General features: G+C 41.9%; 1 non-coding gene across 1 annotated transcript; it reads left to right on the forward strand.

The window, feature by feature from the left end:
* The first annotated feature begins 8948 nt into the window (after positions 1 to 8948).
* Positions 8949 to 9067, forward strand: LOC145415287 (5S ribosomal RNA). The gene has a single exon (XR_013900064.1). It is a non-coding gene; the product is annotated as a 5S ribosomal RNA (ribosomal RNA).
* The last annotated feature ends 16142 nt before the right edge of the window (positions 9068 to 25209 follow it).

Genomic DNA, 25209 nt, shown 5'->3' on the forward strand with positions numbered 1-25209 from the left:
TATGGATCTGGTCAACTCTAGAAATGCCTTGCTTAGTTTGTTAGTTAGGTATGACCACTAAAATATACGGTGTGTTACGCAACTTTAGATGAACAGAACATGAAACTGGCTTCTTTTTCGTTCAGTTTCTTTGAGAGGAGAAGGTTTTATGGATTCTCAGCCTTGGTTTCTTTCTTGTTTTTCTTTAGTATAAAAGCCTACACTCATCACGCGGTCCAGTTTGGTTTTTGCTTCATCTTTGAACGTGACTCTCCCGGTAGTTCAAATACAGTATTCATATGAATGCTTAGCTGACAGTCAGAAGTCCCTAAGCATAAAGCCTATGTGTGGTATGCTAGAAGATTTAACTTGGTTGTTTTGAAAGCCTTGGAGGCAGTGGTCCATAAATTTATGAGATATATTTGAGCATGAACTGAAGTGCAGTGGGGCTCACGAAGCAAAATAGCCTGTATATACTAGGAGACATATTGGTCAGTGTGTTAGTTTGAGTAGCACTTGTTTCAGTACTTGGGCATTATTAGTGACACACACACACACACACACACACACACACACACACACACACACACACACACACATGAATACATATACTACTTCCTACTGATAAGATTATCTTTTGTAGACAATTATTTCCAAGGTGGCACAAAGAATGCTTGCATAATCAACAACACCATCGAACCCGGTACTTTCGATGCGACTATCCCTTGGGAATATATCATCATCTGTTTCTGTAAGTCTGGTCAGGTAATAAAAAAATCAGAAGGGTTCCACATTATTTGGTGTGTGATAATAATTATTCAGATGTGCAGAGATACAGCAGTGGTTCAGATCACCTCGTCTTATGTGTCAGTACGTAAACTAAGGCAGTATTGCTGGAACTTTTTGGTTTCTTTAAAACTCTCAGTCATTCTGCCAATTAGAAAAACCTCTACTATAAAGGAAGCATTTAATATTCTACATATTTTATAAAAAATAAAATATATATATATATATATATATATATATATATATATATATATATATATATTATATAAAGGATATATGTGACAGCAGTAAAGAAAATTCATTTTTTCATATCAACAAGGATGTTTTTCCTCTGCTAAAATATTTTCGTGATGATAATACGGGTAGCTGTCAGAAGAATAAAACTTTTTATTATTTTTTTCTTCCATTAGAAGACTTGATAGCACATTGCCAGTGGTAGCTGTGAGAAGAATGAATTATTCTCTTTATCTGAATATTTTTCTCTCGAGTGAAGGCTTTCTGTCGTGGTACTGAGGGCAGCTGTCAAAAGAATGAAAAGATTTTTAGTTTGTTTATTTTTCTCACGTATGAATGATATCCAGTTTGCATTTTTAGACTGCTGTCAGGAGTACTTGGCACACACACATAATTTTTTAAGCACAGCCACGTTACAGGCACCTGTAAATTTAGATGCTGTAATTCTAGGTGCGGGAATTTGAGGAGGTACAGTAATACCGATTTAGTTCATGTCTCGCTAGTATGATTCTAGGCGATGTAATTCTGCCTTTTATAATTCTGCCTGCTTTAACCGTACCTGTTATAACTCTGCGTGATATAATTCTGACTACTGTATTATAATTCTAAATGAAAAGCTGTCAACGCAGAGTGTCGCTTGGTATGCTTTGCGAACTCGCCATACAAACTCCATGACAGGGTTCACTCTGGGTTGAAATGAGACTAGATATAAACTAAATCAACCCCAAATGACCTTGACCTTTGACCCTTTGACCAAGCTGACCTAATCAGTTCATCATCTCCTCGTATTGCATCACTGACAAACGTTTGGTGGAAATCCGACAATGGGTTCAGGAGATATCGCGGCCAGAAAAGTGTTACGGACGCACGCACACACGGACAGGCAGACCAGTCACTTAATGCCTTCTTCACTCCAGGTAGGTGGAGGCATAACAAGAACTCAGAGTGCAACACCTGCGCCCATAAGTTGGTCTCAGGTCCCAACAGTAGAGTTTGCCTTGTGACTCTGACCTTGGACTGATTGCGTACAAAATCAAAATACTTCTTTCATTCTTAACTCTTGACCATTCCATCAAGTTTGGTCCAAATCAGATGAAAACTGAGTTGGCCCTACCTTGTTAGTTTGACATTTGACCTTTCCCTCTAACCCTGACCCTTGACTGACTGTTTTCAAAATCATATTCCCATTATCCTTGGCTTACCTTGAACCCTTCCTCGATGTTTGAACGATATCAGATAAAAAGTTTAAGTTTACCTTGCCCTTGAACTTTGCCTTATTGGTATAGAAAGAACAAAAAAATAGGTCAACCCCTTCACTAAACCTCAAGGCCTCACCCCTTTCAACAAACCCAAAACTTTTTCACTAATTATGTACACACACTTGCGTTCGGGTCGACCTTTGATCCTGTGACCTTGGTTTTCGTACAGCAGTCAAAATTGCACCCCTTCTTTCATGTACACAGACTACCATATTCTCTCTGACTCTCTTTCAGCCTCTCTCTTGCTGCCGCTGTCGTGTACCTCCCATTGCTGTCACTGTATCGATGGTCACTGCTCTTCTGATCCCTTATCCTTGCTTCCCTTTCCCCTATGCGGTGGACACTGAGTACTTATCTCGCTACACACACACACACACACACACACACACACACACACACACACACACACACACACACACACACACACACACACACACACACCTTTTCTGAATTGCTTTAATGCAAGGGAGAGTTAATGTGTCCCTTCATTCATTCGGGTACAAAACCGGACATCTCTGAATCTGTCTTTCTTGATCTTTCTGTCCCTCTGCTTATGACCTCCTGTCTTTTGTATTTGTCCAGGCACCTCAAAAAGAGAAAAATGATTGTGATTCTCATTTGTCAGTTTTCTCTACAAACAAATTTTGCCAGGTACTCAGCCTTTGAGTCTTTCTTTTTTGCAGATGCCATGAACTGTGCTGTAATTCCCAGTCCTCCTAGTTCCAAGTAAGTACTATAATTTTAAGTACCGTACTATAGTAATATTCTAATTGCTGCTATTCTAAGAGTTGTGATTTTGTATTGTCGTTCTGGGTGTTATTATGGTGTTATGAAGGTGTTATTACGGAGGTGTGTTCAGGTGTTATTACTCAGGTGTTATGAAGGTGTTGTTACAGAGGTGTTATGAAGGTGTTGTTACGGAGGTGTTATGAAGGTGTTATTATGGAGGTGTTATGAAGGTGTTATTACGGCGGTGTTATGAAGGTGTTATTACGGAGATGCGTTAAGGTGTTATTACTCAGGTGTTATGAAGGTGTTATTATAAAGGAGGTGTTATGAAGGTGTTATTACGGAGGTGTGTTAAGGTGTTATTACTCAGGTGTTATGAAGGTGTTATTGTAAAGGAGGTGTTATGAAGGTGTTGTTACGGAGATGTTATGAAGGTGTTAATATGGAGGTGTTATGAATGTGTTATTACGGCCGTGTTATGAAGGTGTTATTACGGAGATGCGTTAAGGTGTTATTACTCAGGTGTTATGAAGGTGTTGTTACGGAGGTGTTATGAAGGTGTTATTATGGAGGTGTGTTAAGGTGTTATTACTCAGGTGTTATGAAGGTGTTATTATGGAGGTATTGTACTGAAGGTGTTAATACGGAGGTGTGTTAAGGTGTTATTGCTGTGGTGTTGTTACGCAGATGTTGTTATGAAAGTGTGATTTACGAGCGAGGGCAGCAGGGCATTAGACTCGCTTCTGACACGTAAATCTGGCACCGGATGCGGGTGACACGACACCGCCTGAGTTATGGCCGTGTCCTTGTATCGCCCCGCTATGAAAAAGCTTTTAGGGCAAAATGAAAGCAGCGCCAAATGGAAAATGGTGGGGTGATGCTTTAGGCCGCGCGAATTTCAAGGCAGGAAGAGTGAAAGGTCTAGGGGAGCAGGCCCATGAAAGTTAACTACTCAGACGACCATCAAAACTAATTGGGTCTCACGTTAACAAGCCATTCAAGCAACATAGGGCAACACAAATTTGGTCCCCATACAAAAATAACGAGAGACAATCCTCATATCCACAGTATTAATGTAGATTGTTTTTAATAGGCTTGGATAAACTAAATTTCCTTCCTTTAATCCAAATGGCAGTGTGGGATTGTATGATTATGAAGGAAGGTGACGATTGCACGGTGGATGGAAGGGGAAGACGAGATAGTAAATAACCGAGAAGGATATGATGGTTTAAAATGAGGGAAGTAGCTATAAAGGATAAGGTATATGACAGTAAGGCGATTGGGAGAAGAAGCGGTAGATCAAGAACGATATAGAGGTGTTAGGAGGGGAAGTATTTGCAGTATGATTGGTGGCTGGATGGATGGAAAAAGAAGAGGAAGGCAGAATTATATAAGTGAGCAAGATGAAGGAGTATGTGGAGGATGATACAAGATGGCAAAGCAGGATCATGATTCTCTCTCTCTCTCTCTCTCTCTCTCTCTCTCTCTCTCAGCACAAGAATATTAACCAGCAGGGAAGGGCGAGGGGTACAAGAATTCACCTTTCGTTCCAGCCTCTCGTCCCACACTGTCCACTCGTCCTCTGTTTAGGCCTACGAGAAACATGTGCATTATTGAGAGGGGGAGTACGAGGACGTGACGAGTACGGTGGCTGCTCCAGTGACCTCAGCCTCTCAATTATTCACCTCTTGACCACACACGACCCAATATATTATCAAACGTAGGTCACCTGCCTTCCGGTTAAGATTTGACACGAGTATGGAAAAAAAAAAAAAAAGACGCCTGAAAATTGAATTATGAAGGCTGGGTGGTTGGGTTTATGTGGTTATTATTATTATTATTATTATTATTATTATTATTAGCGTGGGGAAAGAGAAATGGTTAGTTATTCTAAATTTTTTTAAAAGTGAATTTCGTGTGTGTGTGCGTGTGTGTGTGTGTGTGAGTGAGAGAGAGAGAGAGAGAGAGAGAGAGAGAGAGAGAGAGAGAGAGAGGAGAGAGAGAGAGAGAGAGAGAGAGAGAGAGAGGCAGGCTTCACGGGCCATAGATGATTCTCTTTGATACGATGCGTCTAAGGCAAGGCGAAGGGCATGAAATAAGAAGCCTAAAAACGTAAGAAAACAGGATGAGTGGCTGGCATATGAAGGCATCTCTAAGTTTGAAGAAGACGAAGTGGACCTGTAGACTAATTTTCGTCCTTGATTGTACACGAACAGAATGATGGAAGAAGAGCAACGTACATCAAGGCAGGGAGATGGGTCGTGGGAGGATAATTCGTCGCTGAGTAGGGACAGAATTGCGTAATAGTAGTTTTTGTAGAAGACGTAGGGAGGATGAACGTCAGATGGAGCAATTTTAGGGTCTTTTACAAGCGCTCGTTTATTTTAAAGTGATTAGATTATTGTTTCTGTTTCAGTATGGCCACTAAGGAGGGTTCGCTGTTAACTCGTACCTTACACACACACACACACACACACACACACACACACACTCTCTCTCTCTCTCTCTCTCTCTCTACTTATTATGAAGCGCTGTCTCTCATAATTGGTTACTTTAGTCAAATATTCACTCGACTTAGCGTAGATGTTATGTAGAATTGCCTCCTATATTTTCAACACAAAAGCCTTACTGTAGTTCCTTTCTGATCTCTGTCGGACATGGAAATACGAGAACAAAGTGTCAGTGAAATATATCAAACGAATCAGCTACTATTTTAAAACATTCACGCAGAGAGAGAGAGAGAGAGAGAGAGAGAGAGAGAGAGAGAGAGAATCGTGTACTTGGAGCAGGTCTGAAGTGCGTGATAACACTGCTGGTACATTCATAATTATAACTATGCAAATACTTTTATTAGTCCCCTACGCCCCCTTTCTCTCTCTCTCTCTCTCTCTCTCTCTCTCTCTCTCTCTCTCTCTCAAAATGGCCCAATAATTTCCTGTGCCATCTACCAGGTAACACATTCACCTGCCCGTCATCTAAGGCAACTTCCAGATTCATTCAGTTACCTACATTCCGATCAGTTCAGGTGATTTCAGGTAATATCAGGTACCTCTTCATATCACTCAGGCAAACTTACTCCTCTTTTCTACCACTGAAGCTTCTCACATAAATAAAATCATCTCCCGGTAGCTGGAATACATCATTAAGTTGCCCCGACCATGAGAGGGGTAATACAGATCGACTCAGGGGATGCTTATGAAGGCGTAAATAGTCACTTCTTAAGAACGAAAGTGGGTAGGGTGGGCGATGAGGAATGTTTGGGAAGCTGGTGATTTGGGAGGTATGATTTAGGGAGTGTCTCTTGTGAAAATAGACCCTGTGAGGTGATCGCGAGGTGTGAGTCCACGCTCTCTCTTTGAAAATTGAAGATGGAGTAATTAATGCATGTGGTGGGCTGAGAAGAGGGAGGATGGAATGGTGGTGGTGATGGTGGAGCTTGGTAGGAGTCCACCCTTCGAAAACAGACGTTGGATGAGTGGCGGCATTCACGGTAGGAAGGATATTTCTCTTATTAAATCGATGTAATTGAAGGAAAAAGGGTGGGATGGTCGGGAGAGGTCACGATGATGGAGTTCTGGGGGGCAAGTCGGAGGTAGTGTGCCCAGTGAAGATAGGTGTTGTAGGTTAGATGATGGGCGGATGTTAAAGCTCTAAAGTTCTCTCCTTAAAATACAACAGCAACACGAAATTTAATACTACCCTGCGGTCATATACCTGGTTTCTTAATGGTGTTATATGTTATCTGTCTGAATCTGTATCATTTCACATGAGGTTGACTGCAGGACCGGTTCTTCATCTCAGAGGGAGAGTGATAGTCAGAGTTAACCCTCCCCAGTGCTGACGAAGTACGAATTGGGATGGAATGTCTGTAAGAAGAGTGATGGATGTGATAGTGTAAGTGTGGTATTGATTATGTTTTTGAGTGCCGGAGTCTGTGAATGTCATCAGTAGAACCAACGGGGTGCGAACGTATACAAACCCATGACAGGACATTCAGCCAGGACCCACTTTCAATGTCTGCAGGTAGTGTGCGCTCGAACTCTAGACTTGGGACACACATATCGCTAGATGATGACGCTTTCACCAAGCCACTGCAGCACTCTCGTGGCGTAGGTAAAACAATAAACTATGCATATAAACCAGTCCCATGATATACGTTCTTTTTGTGAGTCGTCTGGCCCAATTACGTTGCATTGATACCGAGAGTTGCCTCACTGTTCGCCACGAGGAGTTTTTGTGGGAGCGTTGTTAATCTTTCCCCACCCTTGCTGAGGGAGAGGGGCAGGCACGTGGACGGAAAATACAGGTTGGAGTGAGAAGGAAAATGTACAGTTTATTACATACGGTATGTATTGTTCATGTGGGTCAAGTTTCGAGAAGTAACGTATAAACTAAGAGATGAGAAAGAGAGAAAAATCTGAATTAGGTCCGTTTTCTTTCAGAGTTTTCAGGGCCTTGTCCATTTATGGTTGTGCAAGCCTGTTATTTATCTGTTGATAGCAATAAGCGATATCTGGTTCATTACAACTCAGACATCTTCGGTGTGCCACCAACAAGTAGCGGGTAAGTTTTTACAAGCCAAATTATCATCACTGTCACCACCACTTGTTTAGGAAGTAGATTATGAATCCGGAGTTTTCCTCCTAGGCCAGCTGCAACTCTGGGCCAAAGAGTCTTACGTCTTTCCCCAGGGAGGAGATTGTAGTTATATGAGAGGTATGGTCGTGCAGCAGTTTCATCCGGTACTTTCTGTAAATGAGGTTGAGTCGCCCAGGACTTTGGCCCAGCACTACACCCGTTGTAGGACGAAAGTAACAATTTGTCTTCTACATGCAGAAATTCGTTGCGACAGGTTACAGCATAATCAAGCAAGCTGTGTAAAGAGTATTGCGCCTCTAGCAATGAAAGGAGTAATGGGGTACCCTCGTCTTTAGAACTGCACAGGAATCAGACATACAGGAATATTGTGAAACTTCTAAATATCAAACACTAATCATTCATCCACGTTCAGAGGCCACACCTGTTCACTATGCAGAACAGGTAAGGAAGTAGGTAAAATGAGGAGGCATACCTGAGGCGGGAGGTGTGATGTGCCGGGCTCCCATAAAGGACCAGGCCTCTCATCACCGCAACACACACACCCTCTAAACACAGTGATAAACTCAGCACGGAAATCCAGGGACTTGTTTGTGGGTGTATTTGCAGGCACACCCACGCACACATATATTGCAAGCTCGCGTGCTCTCTCTCTCTCTCTCTCTCTCTCTCTCTCTCTCTCTCTCTCTCTCTCTCACACACACACACACACACACACACACACACACACACACACACACACACACACACACACACACACACACACACACACACACACACACACACACGCCAACTCAGACATCAGCATATAAAGCACACACACACACACACACACACACACACACACACACACACACACACACACACACACACACACACACACACACACACACACACACACACACACACACACACACACACACACACACACACACACACACACAGAAAGGTGCACTTACTGAGGAAATATAGATCCAAAGCCTCATTCATTCAGCGACTGAGTTCCGACATGAAATTCCGATGCAAGGAGAGAGAGAGAGAGAGTCTAGAAACATTCCCTCATATATTTCTAGCACAATTCACCCACCTTTAACTGACGGTAAAGAGCCAGGATGATTCTGTTAACGAAAATTGTTGGACAGACAGACGGGGAGGCAGACTGAGACACGGGGAGGGGCGAAATCAACTCTTTTTACCTTACGATGACGACGGTGAAGAATAGTGCATCGCGGGAGGAAGAATCGCGTGTTAGTAGCAAAAAATACAGTGCGGTACAGTGAAATGAGGATGATTGTGGTGATGGTGGTGGTGGTGAATGAGGAAAATTAATGTCATCATATTCACGATCACTGACTTCCTTATTTCCATTACGGCCATACCACGTTGAGTACACCGCTTCCCGTCCGATCAGCGAAGTTAAGCAACGTTGGGTCTGGTTAGTACTTGGATGGGTGACCGCCTGGGAACACCAGATGCTGTTGGCATAACGTTCTCCCTACGTGTCAAGTGGGGTTGGTGGAGGATTAGTGCCCCTCCCTGTAAAACAATTAACTCAGCCCTTGGCCACCCCGTTTGGGATACGTGGCGTCTGGCAATGAATGAATGATGATGTTATTTTTCTTCACTGAGTATCTGTTTTTTCTTCCTGTAACATACGGTCTTGGCTTTTTTTCTTTTTCTTTTTTCTAAGTCTCTCCTCTGTCTATCAGTCCGTCTGTTTGTCCATCGAATTAGAGGGAAATTGATGGGAGACTTTAGCATCATCCTCATCATCATCAAGGACAATCAATCAATCAGTCAAGCGTCATCATCATCATCATCATCATCATCATCATCATCATCCCATGTAAAGATGAAGCTAGTTACGAAATAAAATGTTAAAAAATTAAGACACTGTCATGACCGAGCCAAGAATGTAGGTGTGAAATTTTGGTTTGAAAAGAAAAAAAAAAAAAAATCCCACTGAGCATGATACCTGAGATGACCAATTTACTGAGCATCTTTCTGCTAAATATCAACACAGCTTTAAAGTTATACAGGTACAGTATTTATCAGTCTGTGCTACAATGGCTTTACTCGTACCGCCGCCAGATCGTATTATTTCCTTCAGGAGAGACCTCTGATAGTGTACCCTGACTCTCCCACTTCAGCAGTCTGTCCTAGGCTGGAAAAATCCGTCTCATGCCTGCAAGTAATGGAAAAATAAAGAGAAAAACTAAAAACTTCATCGTTGCGAAAGGTCAGTAATATGATACTACGTTGTCTTGACTTGGCGAAGATTTTCCTTATATTGCAGCATATTTCTCGCAACTCAGAATCGCTTTTAGTAGACACTCCATGTGGTGATGGCACCGACACGCTCATTAGATTAATTATAAAGAAATCGCAACTCCCAGACACAGGTGTTTCAGTCTACAGGCATCTAGTATTTTTCTTCGAGTTTTTCTGTGCTTGTATGATCCCTAAATAGATATACCATAACGCTAAAGTCACCACCAGAAAAAAGACACGTATTTTCCCTCTTCTGTCGTCCTTTTCTCTTCATCTTGCCAAGGTCGGCCCAGCTCAAAATTGGGATAAGCACTACCTTGTTTTTTTGTTTTGTTTTTAGGCAAAGGGGTGTCATTCTTCAGCGGATTTGTTCCTTGATAGACACAGGCAAAAAAGAAAAATGTATAGATCATAACAGGTCAACTCTCACAGATTTCGTCGAATGTAAGCCTAATTTGGGCAGGGTCAGAGGCTATGCTAGACCAATTGTAAAGACCATTTCGAAAAATCTCCATAGATCTGAAGGGAAACGTCTGAAAATAACTAGAATATATATATAAAAAAATGCGCCATGGGATTGAAGGTTTTGTGTTCATGACAGGCGCTCAGCACAACGTACGAAAACTATTCCATCCTACTCATTGCGTTCGCAGGGCTGACGAGTGTAATATCCGACTACAGAACAGAAAAAAGTCTTACACATATTGCCGTATTATTATTATTATTATTATTATTATTAATTATTATTATTATTATTATTAGTGTAGTCTCGTGCTGAAAGAAAAAAATAAAACAAAGTATATTCCCTGGTTGGATTGCAAATATGTGACCTACTTTCAGTCTTGGCTGAAATATATATAAAACATACAATTCCAGCAAGTGAGAGTGCCCTCTTACATTTATTATACCTTGACATGGCACAGGGATCTCGATAAGAGTAAAGTGCAGGTATTTCTATCTCTTGAAAACATTGCCTCCACCTCCCCCTTCACCCTGTGTTACTCCAGTGAATCTTGAATATTATCTTGTATGTTATTTATTCTCTTGTATGTTATTTATAGCGTTTAAAATACACACACATTTTTTTACACATGACACTTGTATGTTATCTCGTTTGTTATTTATTTTCTTATATGTTCATTTTAGCTTTCAAAATACACACATATTTTGCACACATAAAGGTTGAATATTCTCTTGTATGTTACCTTTAACTTTTAAATACACACATACTTTGCACACATAAAACTTGAATATTCCCTCGGGTGTTACATATAGCTGTTTTGATACAGACATTGCCAGCATCACTACCATACGGGTTAATATTTGGTTAACGAATAAAGAACTAAAAGAACGTCGTCTTCTTTGCTTTTTTCCCAACACGTCCAAACTGCTATATTCATTTAGATCTAGTAAGTTTAGGGCTAGTATTCGTTAACCACTTCACTGCTGTATATCCTTTCTAAGCGGAATGATAACTTCACTAGGTAGCAAGAACAAAAACAGAATAAATACGTAATCGGAATGAAAAGGTTCAGTTGGGAATGAGCTCTTTTACCTTTTACGCCAAATTTAATTCAGGAGTAATATTTTTCTTTAAATTTGAGTTTCTTAGCTGCTGTAGAGTGTGTGTGTGTGTGTGTGTGTGTGTGTGTGTGTGTGTGTGTGTGTGTGTGTGTGTGTACATGTATTTAATTCAGTCACCATTAATCTACACCATTTATTTACCTCGATATATTACCTGTGTTGACGCGTCTACTGGTAATTCATTTTCGTTGCGCCTTCATTAAGTCTAGTATAAAAACCGCATAAAGCCTGTAAAACAACATGGTGATAAGAGAGGTATGTGTTTCAGTGCTGGCCTGGCTTTGTGAACGCCGATACACTGATAAGGAGACAGCAGCCTGGGCCATCACGCACAGACAACACTTATCTTTACTCCCAGTCTGATTTACATTCAATATATGGTCCTGTTTTGGCTGGTACAGATTTCGCAATGCCTGTTCCTTAGCGATTTTACCGTCCATCTTCCATACTGGTTATACGAATCCTGTGTAGCCTCTGTTTTTTAATATCGACACCGTTTGGATCGGTAATATACAAAGAAGATTTGGAAGGTGTAACGTGCAGAACTAAATTACTGAGGAAGAGGAGTTGAGAAATCTCACTAGATATATCAGAACTAAGGACCAAAGGACGAAACAGTTTGAAATTCTACACTCTCCATTTCCATAACAATATATATCATTTTCTGTCGCAGTGTAAAGTGAAACAGTATTGCAGTATCCAGTCTGACCAGATTTTGTCATTGAGGAGCTCCAGATATATCGAAGTACAGCATGTTGAAAGACGTAGGGCAAATTTCATCACACCCTCAGTTATCCTTTTTACGTCATTCCTCACTTCTGACAATGTTATGTTCACACACACACACACACACACACACACACACACACACACACACACACACACACACACACACACACACACACACACACACACACACACACACACACACACACACACACACACACACACACACACACACACACACACACACACACACACACACACACACACACACACAGGAGACTGAGAGGCGTGTGGGGGATGAGTAGAGTCAGCGGAGAGGGAAATGTCGGACAATGAAAAGGGAAATGAAAAGCAAACGGAGGGACAGAAGGAGACAGGATATGGGGACAGGCGGGCAGGGAGAGGAAATTGGAGAGAGAGAGAGAGAGAGAGAGAGAGAGAGAGAGAGAGAGAGAGAGAGAGAGAGAGAGAGAGAGAGAGAGAGAGAGAGAGTTGCAAATACACATCCACCACATTGCAGCAGCACGCCAGAAAGAGGTTACCAGCGCTGTCTCCTCTTCTCTGGCCACGTCTGTTCCCAGGGGGGGTGAAGGCAGGGAGGGGGGGAGTTAATTAGGCAGAGTGACACAGCGCCCCCCATCTCTCTCTCTCTCTCTCTCTCTCTCCTTAGGGATTATTAAGAGCAGTGAAACTTGAGCATGTACCTTTTTATCACAGCAAATATAACCCCGTCTGGGTATGTGGGACCCCACACTGTGTTTTCCAATATTTCTCCGACAGAATAACAAATGGGGCCATACACCCTCTGTCAGTTGGCCTCCCGATGCTGTATATGCAAATTTATTGCTTTATATATATATATATATATATATATATATATATATATATATATATATATATATATATATATATATTGTGTGTGTGTGTGTGTGTGTGTCTTTATAATTATACCGGTATCTTTTTACTTCCATCTTGTATTTCCTTTTTTGCAGTATCGTTGTTATATTGTTAGAATACTGTATTTATGGAATCGAATGACGTTTTAATAAAAATTTTACGTAATTATTTTGTGTGTGTGTGTGTGTGTGTGACCCCAGTCTATCTAGGCGAGCAGATCCATAAACCGAAGGAAAGCAATCGCCCCTGCAGGACCTCCCGTACAATGAACCGATGTTTCATTGCGGCAGACAGCGCCTTTCCATAGCTAGGCGCTGGGAAGAGTGTAGAAGTTTGGTTCTAGGATGGACGCAGCTTTTGCACGTCTTCACCTAGTTAACAGGGGAAGCATTGTAGGCTCAACATCACCCTGTCATTTGGTTATGTAGTTATCACACAGCGTTGTCAATGGTTTTCTGTGTTACAGGGAACTAGTAGGCTTGTCACTCACTGTAGAGCCACCTGAAGTAAAGAGAAGAGTAAAAAAATTGGGAAGGAAGGGAGTAAATAGGGAGAGAGTAAGGCAGACACAGAAAAAGGGTGATATAGGTAAAAGAAGCAGGCAGCACTACATTTACTGAGTGGATGGTGGCCGCCCCGCCTACCACCAACTTTACCAAGAACAAAATAAAAACGCCTTTGTTATGAAAGGCCTTTGTTAGTCATATGTAAGATTAAATATATTGGTAATTCTGTACGTGTTATTAATAATTCAGGCCGTATACAAAAAGCGGGCGAAATATTACGTAGTTGTTGTTGTGCTAATTGTATTTATTAAGCACGATATCATCATGAGCTTAAATCTTACCCTTGAAGGAGCTACAGTTATCTGCTGACCTTGTGAGTGAGAAATTAATATAAGGGCGACCATTTCACCCACTAGGCCATCAGTAATTGTAACTCCATGACAAGTAAGGGTTATAGATATGTTGTTTTAAAAGTTAGTTCTATAGAGTATCCCAAAAAAATACCTTTCCGACGATTGGCACACCTTACCCGGGACAGCACCTGTGTGATATCCAGCGGGTCTTCGTCACATGTCGCTGTAAATTCCCTTTATTATTATTATTATTATTATTATTATTATTTTGCTGCTAAGTCCACAGTGAATTACTATATTACATCAACATCCATTTCCGTCCTTGTGGTGGATTTGTCATTTTTTTCGAATTTGTGTTACTGGTTTGCAGGAAATGCTCATGATATTTTTTTTTCCTTTTTCGCAGATTCTTGACATATTTCGAAGACTGACCTGCACCTGGGTCATAAGAGGTCACGTGTCACTCAAATTGTTCATGGAGTGCCAGTTGGTACCTCAGCTGTACCCTATCCCGGACGCACAGGCCATTTTTTTATGCTTAGAGGGCTTATGTGCAGTGCTGGTCTCTCTCTCTCTCACACACACACACACACACACACACACACACACACACACACACACACACACACACACACACACACACACACACAGATTCATCCTGTGCCGCCATGATGAAAATTCCTCTAAGTAGCCATATCCTAGTGGCACTACTCATGTCCTTCATTCCAGTCTGTCATTCGTCTAATCCAGCCCCTCATTCCAGTCTGTCTTTCCAGTCCTTCATTCCAGTCCTTCATTCCAGTCTATCATTCCAGTCCGTCCTTCATTCCAGTCCATCATTCCAGTCCGTCCTTCATTCCAGTCCATCATTTCAACCTTTTATTTCAGTCTTTCATTCCTGTTCACTTCTAATTCAGTTCATCATTCCAGTCTTAGTCCTTCATCCCTTCCTTCATTCTTGTCATTCATTCCAATCCTTCGTTTCGGTCCCTCATTCCAGTCCCTCATTCCAGCCCATTCCGGTCCTTTATTCCAATCACTCTTTCCAGTCCTTCGTTCCAGTCATTCATTCCAGTCCTTTATTCCAGTCACTCATTCCAGTCCTGCCCTTCATTCCTGTCCCTCATGCCACTCTTTCATATTTTCATTCCTTCATTCCAGACATTCATTTCAGACCTCTGTTCATTCCTTCTTTCCACTTCTCTTTTCCAGTTTTATATTCCAGTCCTTCATCCGGGACCTTCATTCCAGTCCAGTCCACCCTCCAGTGTACTCTCTTCTAACTTCATTTCCACCTTGCTCTAACGCTGCCTCTTCGCCACCTCACGTCCACATCCCTGACTGTCACTCTTCATCCCATGCCCGTCCGTTTGTCAGAATATACCTCGTCCTTCCGCATCGTTCGTACTTCCGTATTCCCTTTGCATAACTAGGCTTCCCTGAATTGCATTACCTACCATTTGTTTTCTGTTCTAATATGCTAGTTTTTGTGTGTGTATGTTTTAAAAAATGGCAAATAATATTCAGGACAAAGTTAACGTGTAATAAGCAACACGAATCGCCAAAGTAAAGGTGTTAGAACCTCTCCTATAAGCTGATTAGAGAACGGTTCTTGGTTTGGCAATACCTACACAGTCTTTTGTCATCTATTTCAGTCTCTGCAGTCCTCCATTTCATCCCATTCTGTTTTCTAGCATATGGCGGTACCTGTTCCCTCCACACGTCCACTTTTCTTCTTTCCCTGACATGTATTGAGCCTACCTTTCCCTGATCCGTCCAGTATTACATCTAACCACCATTATTGCATCCCGGTCCAGCATTTATCTTCAGGTCTATCTTTGCGTTCATCTTCCTTCTCTTTGGATGCCTATGTTCCCCTGGTTAATCCTTACCAGACCACAGCTTCCTTCCCATCCCAGTCCACGCCTGTACATATGTTTTGCCGACTTATTTTTCAACTTAATGCCATCTACTTTACTTGGTTCACCTTACCTTACTGGATTCCTTTCTTCCATCCTTGTTTATTTTTCAGCTTATACTCTCCATTTTATCTTTTACCTCGTATGGCACCCTTCTTACTCGTCCCAAGGTATATAACTGCTCCTTATCTCCATTCACTTCAGCATAATGATTCCGCTACATTATCTTTCAGCTTGTACTACCAGACCTTCTCGTATCCACTTCACAAACTGCAGATCTTCATTCTAACTCATTCCACCCCTCAGCGTGTTCTATTTGGTGTGTGTTGGGTTTCAGTTCATACTTGATCCCTACCCTGTACAAACACCTAATCTTGTACCTCACCTTCAAACTTGTATTATGTTGCCTACTGGTTCCAGCCTATCTACAGTGTGTTCACTTTTACTTGACGGAAAGTTTAGTCCCTTTGCCACTTACTTCACGTAACTCAGTGGCAGAATATAACAACTCTACAGTCCTACATCCTTTCCAAAGCACTTTTTACGTGACCAAAACCATAATCTACTGTTAATCTCTTGCAGTATCTCCATATTCAAGACGTAGAGATACAAGTTCTGTCCTTGGTTAGATAGAACAGAGTATAGCAGCGTTTTATTCTATCCAACTCAAGTATATACCCTTTCCACGTTATTTTTCAGCTTGCGTCACCCGCCCTCCTCTTATCTGCTTCACCAACTGCAGTGCTTCACACCTCGTAGTCCGCCTCCCAGAAATATATATTCTTTTACTGCGTATCTCTGTTACCTGTTTGGCTTACCTCTTTCCATCCTCTCCACTCACCGCAGTCACTCATTCCGCTTCTCTCCACTTTCAGGCAGGGTATGTCCGCTCCCACCATGTCTCTTCATCTCGTTCTTGCCAGCTTTCACTTCCCCACCATCATCATCATCATCATCATCATACTTTTCCTGCATGTGCATAGTGTCCCCCCATTTACATATACGGTATATATCTCTCTCTCTTGCTGTGTGTGTGTGTGTGTGTGTGTGTGTGTGTGTGTGTGTGTTTTGTTCTGTAGTGCTTTATCTTTACCCCCCGTACCTCTCCCCTCCTTTGCATTCATGTGCTACTCAGTATTTCTCCTTTGGGCCTTCCGAGCGTGTGTGGATGGGGGAGAAATGGTGGTGGTGGTGGTGTGTGTGTGTGTGTGTGTGTGTGTGTGTGTGTGTGTGTGTGTGAAAAATATTCCAGTGCACTTTTTTGTGAATCTGTGTAATTAGTGTATCGAATGCGTGCAAAATAGGATGTATGCCCATTTATTTGTGCATTCAGAGGCCTTTGTGGTGTGGTAACCGTGCTGTAAATGTGTGTGTGTGTGTGTGTGTGTGTGTGTGTGTGTGTGTGTGTGTGTGTTTAAAGGTTACTCTGTGCACCCAAAACTGCGTATATTTTTGTGTTTAGTGTGGCTGTTACACAATGAGGCTTTAACCTTTGGACTGTGTGGTATTTTTCAGTGCTAACAAGATTTGTCTTGTAGTTGTCAGAATAACAACGAAATTCATGGTTTGCAGCCAGAGAACTAATGCTTGTGTGTGTGTGTGTGTGTGTGTGTGTGTGTGTGTGTGTGTGTGTGTGTGTGTGTGTGTGTGTGTAAAATCCAAAAATGAGGGTAGAAAGGTATAATGAAAGAATGAAATATATCTAAAATTATGTGAGTATATCTCTGAAAAACCAGAATCATCAGAGCAAACATCACTCTATTTAAGACTTAGTATTCTTTGAGAGTTAAAAATAGCCTTCAGACAAACAAGGAAGATTGTTTTATACCCCGACTGTACGTGTGTCCTTGATGTACTTAGCACCTGAATGACTACGTGCTATTTCCTTGTGTGTGTGTGTGTGTGTGTGTGTGTGTGTGTGTGTGTGTGTGTGTGTGTGATGTAATGCGCGTACGTGGTAATCTGCTACTGCGGTATTACGTTGACGGGCAGACAGAGGTTGAATTAAAGTAGACCTTTCCACCTGGTCCACCTTCCTGCCCTCACATCTGCAAAGGGGTGAAAGATCGCCACACACGCACGCACGCACACGCACGCAGACACACACACACACACACACACACACACACACACACACACACACACACACACACACACACACACACACACACACACACACACACACACACACACACACACACACACACACACACACACACACACTCTCTCTCATTTCTGACCTCGAGGCACGTATTCTACTGAGCTCACAAGGCTTCCAATGACCACCTCCTCAGCGATTTAGTTTTATCACTGCACCTTATTCTTTTATCTGTTATATATGTCTATTAATGACAAAGAGATTTTTAACACGCCACGAATGAGTTAGTAAGGAGAAAGTGCTAAGACCCTACTGGCCAGGTCTGAACACAACCCTTACTTTTTATAGAGCTTTTCTGTCTGCTGCGTGACTGCTCTCTGCCTTACTGTCTTTGATCCGTCGCCTGTCTGCCCTGGTTTTACGTGAACACTTACGGAGGAAATACGCTACTGTCTGAATATTTATTTTTACCCTTTAGCGCTCCTTAAGGGACTCTCAGCCAAAAAAAATAAATAAATAATAAATCGTCTGGCGTCAGGTGAAATAGAATACCAGAGTTGTTCCTACCGTGACGGGGTTAGTGCAAGGTGGATTCAGCGTCTGTGTTACCATCGTTGACCTGTGTCTCTGTCTGCATTTTTCTCTCCTTTTTTGCGTTCTGTGTCTTTGCTTCCTTTGTTTTTCTCCTGCGTTGCTGTCTGTATTTCGGTATATCCTTTTCACAGTCTGTACTCTCACTCGGACATCAAAAGAAAGAAAAAAGGGGGATCAGTACCATCTCAAAAAAAATTCCGGTATGCTGTTCTTGGGGTAGGGAGGTGAGGCTTGCACAACCCTCCCCCTTATTGTGCTACTAAATCCACATAGTTTTCTGCTTTACTGATCTTTGTACAGTGGATAAGCCAAAACAGTGGCTGCGGTATACTGATTTAACTCTACCCTGCCCTAAAATTGCCGTATTTCCATCTTGAATGCTGAACTGTAATACCAGCTTAACATTGGAATACGACGCTGGTCACGAAGAAGTGCTTATGAAAAGGATGTAGAAGAACTGTAGCATTGTCTTTTTCTGGCACTAAGCTGTGTGAAATGTTACGAAAGGAAAATGTTCACCAAGTCAGAGTAAATGTGGCATAGCTGGCCATGTTACCTAGTGCCTCCCTCCGTCTCACATTGACCATACTGTCTTCCCCAGGCACGTCTTGGGAAACTTAACTTGCCTTTATCTAATCCATATTAACTAAGTCCATCCGTCCATTATCAGATCGTTTACTACCGCATCAGTAGGGGTCCGGGGCTAGGCTACTCATTGCCAACATTTAAGGCGGGGGTGACCACCTCACTTGTCCCTGAGTGGCACTGTGAACAATAAACCCCAACCATGCATCGAATATAAACTCTCGCGGGCATCATCTGTTTGTTTTTTCAGCCAGTGTAATTTATTTGCCTGAAGGTAGTAAAACAAGAGTACGTCAGTAATTCAGTATAACCAGTGACCAATGAGATGTCTATCCCCAAGCTGAGTAAATCAATCTCGTCATGACAAGGACAGATTTCAAAATAATACCAAAGGGATTAAGGTTACGTTTTAGTTACCGTACTCCCTGTCATCGCCAGTGCCTGACCGTGCGTATTTCCTTGTATATGAAACACACACACACACACACACACACACACATATATATATATATATATATATATATATATATATATATATATATATATATATATATATATATATATATATATATATATATATAATTAATGCAGTAAACACTCTCAACATAATTCAAATTTTCGGCCCACCTCAGGCCATCATCAGTTATTGCAATTGATGATGGCCTGAGGTGGGCCGAAAATCTGAATTATGTTGAGTGTTTACTGCATTAATTTTACTACCGTTCTGGAAGTTGCGATGTCCAAGATCGTCTGCAGATGCCTTACTTGGTATATATATATATATATATATATATATATATATATATATATATATATATCTGGATTTACTGATCTACCAGAAGACCCGCCGACATGTCGTAAAAATACCCCCGCTAATACCAATACACCAGTCCTGTATGAGACAGCCCTAGCATGTATTCAATATGGACGGTGGGTGTTAGCGCCGAAGTGGTGACATGTAGAGGTGTATGGTATGTAGGAGGACTGCTGGGCCTTGATAGCAGGCTGTGAAGCCTATGCCCAGAGTCGGACACACACACACCAAAAAAAAAAAAAAAAAAAAAAAAAAAAAAAAGATAGATATATATCACTAAGCAGTACGATACTAACTTCTATCTATCTATCTATTGCCAGACACCACAATCCCGTAAGGGGTGGCCATTTGACTTTGAGTTATTTGTTTTACGGGGAGGGGCACTAACCCTCCACCAACCCACTTGTTGACACGTAGGGAGCACGTATGGTTTGGTTATATGGTCACCACCCAGCGTTGTAAATGGTTTCTTGGCTTACAGGAAACCATTAGGCTTGTCACTCAATGTAAAGCCACCTGTAAAGGAAAGAAAAGCAATAAGAAGTGACAGGAAAGATGGGAGAAATAGGAAGAGAGGAGGGCAGGCACAGAGAAAGAATGATAAAGGCTAAGGAAGAAGTAGGCAGCACTACATCAAGTGAGTGGATTACTTCTCTGGTGTTGGCTTTGTTATTGACTGTTTTTTTCTATCTTTTTTTTTTTAGTTGTTTCTTTTCTTCTTTTCTTCCATCGTCATACTGCATCACAGAATCTGCTCACCGGTATTATTCTTTATCCTGTCTGTATTTTTCATTATTTTTAACAGTGACCATTTCTCTTTGACGGTACATATATTCTTTAGTTACGCGGCAGTCTCTTTCAGTCATAAAATCTGTATCTTTTGTAGCATCCGAAAACATTTGTATATTTGTTGAATTGTGTGACTCGTGTTCTCTCGTTTTAATAATACCACTACTATCATCACCACCACAACCAGCAGCTACCACGATCATCTTTACGTGTACGCGCCACGACAACCATGGCCTCAACTACCACTGCTACCACAGCCAGTAACACCACCCACACTATCACTACCACCACTGCCAGTAACATCACCCACACCATCACTACCACCACTACCAATACAATCACACATACCACCCCCTCTACCGTACAGTCAGTAACACCACGCCACTTGTCTACCACAGTCAGTAACACCACTCACACCACCACATCCTCCACTACCACTACCATTAACACCACGACCACCAACACTCTCAAGATCACCCCCATCATTACCCGCACCACCATAACACTCAACTCACACCAGCTTCATCACCACCACCACCTTCACCACGATCATCTCCACCACCCACACCCCTCCCCACCATCAACATTATCAAAGCCTCCACCACCACCACCACCACAAGCCTCACCCACACACCGACAATCACCAGCACTCCCTTTTTGGCGGCATTCGGAAGAGTTACTACCGTTCAGGAAATGAAACATCAGACCCGCTAATTCACAGCCTCCACTTTGCCCCAGCTACAACCTCCAATTCCATATCAGATTCTCGACGGGAATATTGCTGTTTTTACCCTTTTTCAGCGCGGTTTTTTCCCCTTCATATATGTGTACTTCCCTCAGCTTCCCCCTTGTGCTTAGAAAATAGTCTAAAGTAGCAGTATTACATTTATTAACATTGTACTTCCTTCGGTCAAACCCAAGATGCACCAAGCAGCTGGGCCAGGAAAAGGAAAAATTCTTCCTGATTGTTAAAGGAAGCCAAGCTTGAATTATCAAAGTTTCTATCATTTCTCCAACAAACTGATGTGAAGTAGTTTAGTGCTCCAGAGAACGTGGCCTAAATATAACTTTTCTATCTATCTATCTGTTGCCAGACGCCTTAATCCCGTAAGGGGTGGCCACAAACGAATCGCCTCCGTGTCGCCCTGTCCCCCGCCATTTCACTGCCCTGCTCCCAGCTCACACACCCCTCTCTCATATACCTCTCCACTCCATCCCTCCATCTCATCCTTGGCCTCCTCACACAACCCCCTCTCTCATATACCTCTCCACTCCATCCCTCCATCTCATCCTTGGCCTCCCCCTCCCTCTCTCCCCCCTCCACCTCACTCACACACTCTCCTCGTCAGTCGCTCGCTTTTCATCTTCTCCTCATGGCCAAACCCCCTCACTGTGTTTCTCCTAACGCTTCCTATCACATCCACATCCACACCACAACACTCCTTCACTCACAAGCATATACTTACCTCCTGTTTAGCTTACCACCTGTAATTTGCAAGTTCTTGAAATTCATAATCAGAAACAACTTAGTAAAACATTCAGAAAAAAAATTAATCCTAGTTTCATGGCTTTATTTCGGGAACAAAATTGCGCGTTTCTTCTGCCCCTTGGACTTTATTAGTAATGTGTTGATTGTGCTCGATGTAGCGAAATCAGCACTAAAGTTCGCTGCAAAAGACTCCTGGTATTAAAAGAGGTAAGGATGATGATGATTATTGATGATGATGATGATGATGGTGGTGGTAGTGATGGTGGTGATGATGATAATGGTGACTGATGATGATGATGATAATAATAATAATAATAATAATAATAATAATAATAATAATAATAATAATAATAACAGTAATGAAAACAATAATGATAATGATAATGGTACCAGCAACAACAACAACAACAACAATAACAATAATAATAATAATAATAATAATAATAATAATAACAACAACAACAACGTATACGGAAGTAGTAAAATGTCCATCACTCCTTATGTAATTCCAGATCTGTTAAAAGGTCAGCAAGAACTTTCATTAACTAAATCCCCTAAATATTAATTAACCCACCATTGCTCAAACTGCAATTACGATTAACAAAAAAAACCCGACGTATTTACCGATTTGACCAGAATGGGTAAAATAATCGGCATGTATTGTCTATATGGTAATCAGATTTATTAACAGGTGGGTCATAATTGATAACTATGAATTAAAACCATGATATATTTGAACCATAAGCTGAATTACTACGCTAGATTATCTCCTGAACCGACCAGAGCTAGTACGTAAAAGATGTGCTGTGAGATGTGCTGTGAAAGATGTGCTGTGAAAGATGTGCTGTGAAAGATGTGCTATAAAGGATGTGGTGTGAAAGATGTGCTGAGAAAGATGTGCTGTAATGGATGTGCTGTGAAAGATGTGCTGTAATGGATGTGCTGTGAAAGATGTGCTGTAGACGATGTGCTTTGAAAGATGTGCTATAAATGATGAGGTGTGAAAGATGAGCTGTGAAAGATGTGCTATAAAAGATGTGCTGTGAAAGATGTGCTATAAATGATGTGGTGTGAAAGATGTGCTGTAAAAGATGTGCTGTGAAAGATGTGCTGTGAAAGTTGAGCTGTGAAAGATGTGCTGTGAAAGATGTGCTTTGAAAGATGTGCTATAAAATATGTGCTATGAATGATGCGCTGTGGAAGATGCGCCGTAATATGACTAAATTGTTTATAATCTGACAATAGTTTTTATCGTAATGAGCTACAAACCTCATTTATCACAACCTCTGCTTCCTCTATGTAAAAATAAATTGGTTACGTCATAATGTAGGCGATAAAGTACGCGGATTTCAGAGTCATTTATTGGGATTTACCGTGAAAGAGGAGGAGGGGGGGGCGGCGTAATCCACCTATCTGTTATTGGCGCCTAATCCCGGAGTTGATCCAGCGCTGCAACAGATATGCCTCCCTGCTGCTCTATCATCACTTGTTACTGGGGGTTGGGCCGTATTTCTCTTTCTTTTCATGGATTCCGATGGTGTGTGTGTGTGTGTGTGTGTGTGTGTGTGTGTGTGTGAGAGAGAGAGAGAGAGAGAGAGAGAGAGAGAGAGAGAGAGAGAGAAAATACCTGGATAGAAAATTCAGTGACATGGAAACAGAAAGACCAAAAGACCCCAAGAAAAAATCCACAGGTGTACTATGGCAACACGTCGACCCAGGTACACAATTTACATCAAACGAAAAGAATAGGAGGTAAAAAATTCGGCCCCCCTTTCCCTCTCGCGTTCACGTTTCCCTGTTCAATATTTGCGTGCGGGGCGTCTGGGAACACCGCCCCCCTAACTCAATTATTCCTGGGCTAAGGCAGGGTGTCGCGTAGGTGTAGGGATGGTGGACACAGGCTGGGTGTTAACTAGGGCTGAAATTAGTGAGTCCTGGGGTGTTAAGTCTGCATGAGATGGGTTAATATTGAGGTGGATGGGAGCCTGTGTTATGGACAGTTGCTTAGATGGCTATTGATTGGGTAATTTGATTTTGGGTGAAGGAGGGAGTGTATTAAGGATGATAAATATTGCTTAGATGAGTTGACTTCTACAACTGTCCATTAAGATTACCCTTTACACAGAAACCTAGTATTCCAAGGCTTAGATATTTATAAGGAAATGACTACTTCGGAAAAAGAATAAGAGTTGATTATAGGTGGATAAGGTAATGTACTGTAATTTGCTCTCAGTCACTTCCTCTTTCGCTTTCAGCCCCACTCCATTACTCCCCTACCCTTTTCTTCCTTCCCTCCCTCACCCCCCGTATCTTTCCTCTCCCTTCTTTCTTCCCTCACTCCCGGCTTACTCCCGGTATCTTCCCTTTCCCTTCCTTCCCCCCCCCCCTCTTTTCCCTCCTTTCCTCCAGCTATTTCCTCTCCATCTTGAAAACTATATATCCCTATCACCGCACATCGCATCAAAGACGGAGTGTGTTAGTGCCCAAGCGGTGGAATGTGTGGGTGTTTGGCACTTCCTGTGAAAAATTAACTCATTCCTGTATGCATTAACTCATTCAATACGGTGTTTTTGTATTTTTTTCCCTCCCATTTCCAGACGATTTTAGTCAGCTTTTGGAAGGGTTGATTAGGATCTTCGGAAGCTCCTTCATTTCGTCACAACTATACTCCTTTCACCTTAACGTGGCCCAGATTATCTTCCATTTGCGGCTTATTTCATGTAACTCAGCAGCAGAAATAGACAATACTCCGGCTCCACATTCTTTCCATAGCACTTCTTCGTGACTGGCATCATATTCTAATGCTAATCTACTGTTTTAACATTCAAGAGGGAGAGATGTCAGTTTTAGGCCAAGTTACTCTAAAAAGGGTATAGAAATTAGTCGTTAATCTTGCATGGAAATTGTGTGAGAGTCGTTTCAGTAAACCAGTAAGCAATGTGGCCGCAGTTAAAGGGATGAAAAACGCATCCTGGTCTCAGAGTACTGTATTGATGTGAAA

The sequence above is a fragment of the Coenobita brevimanus genome, chromosome 101, assembly GCF_032717465.1.
Source record: "Coenobita brevimanus isolate Jiangsu-jjx chromosome 101, ASM3271746v2, whole genome shotgun sequence".
Taxonomy (NCBI): domain Eukaryota; kingdom Metazoa; phylum Arthropoda; class Malacostraca; order Decapoda; family Coenobitidae; genus Coenobita; species Coenobita brevimanus.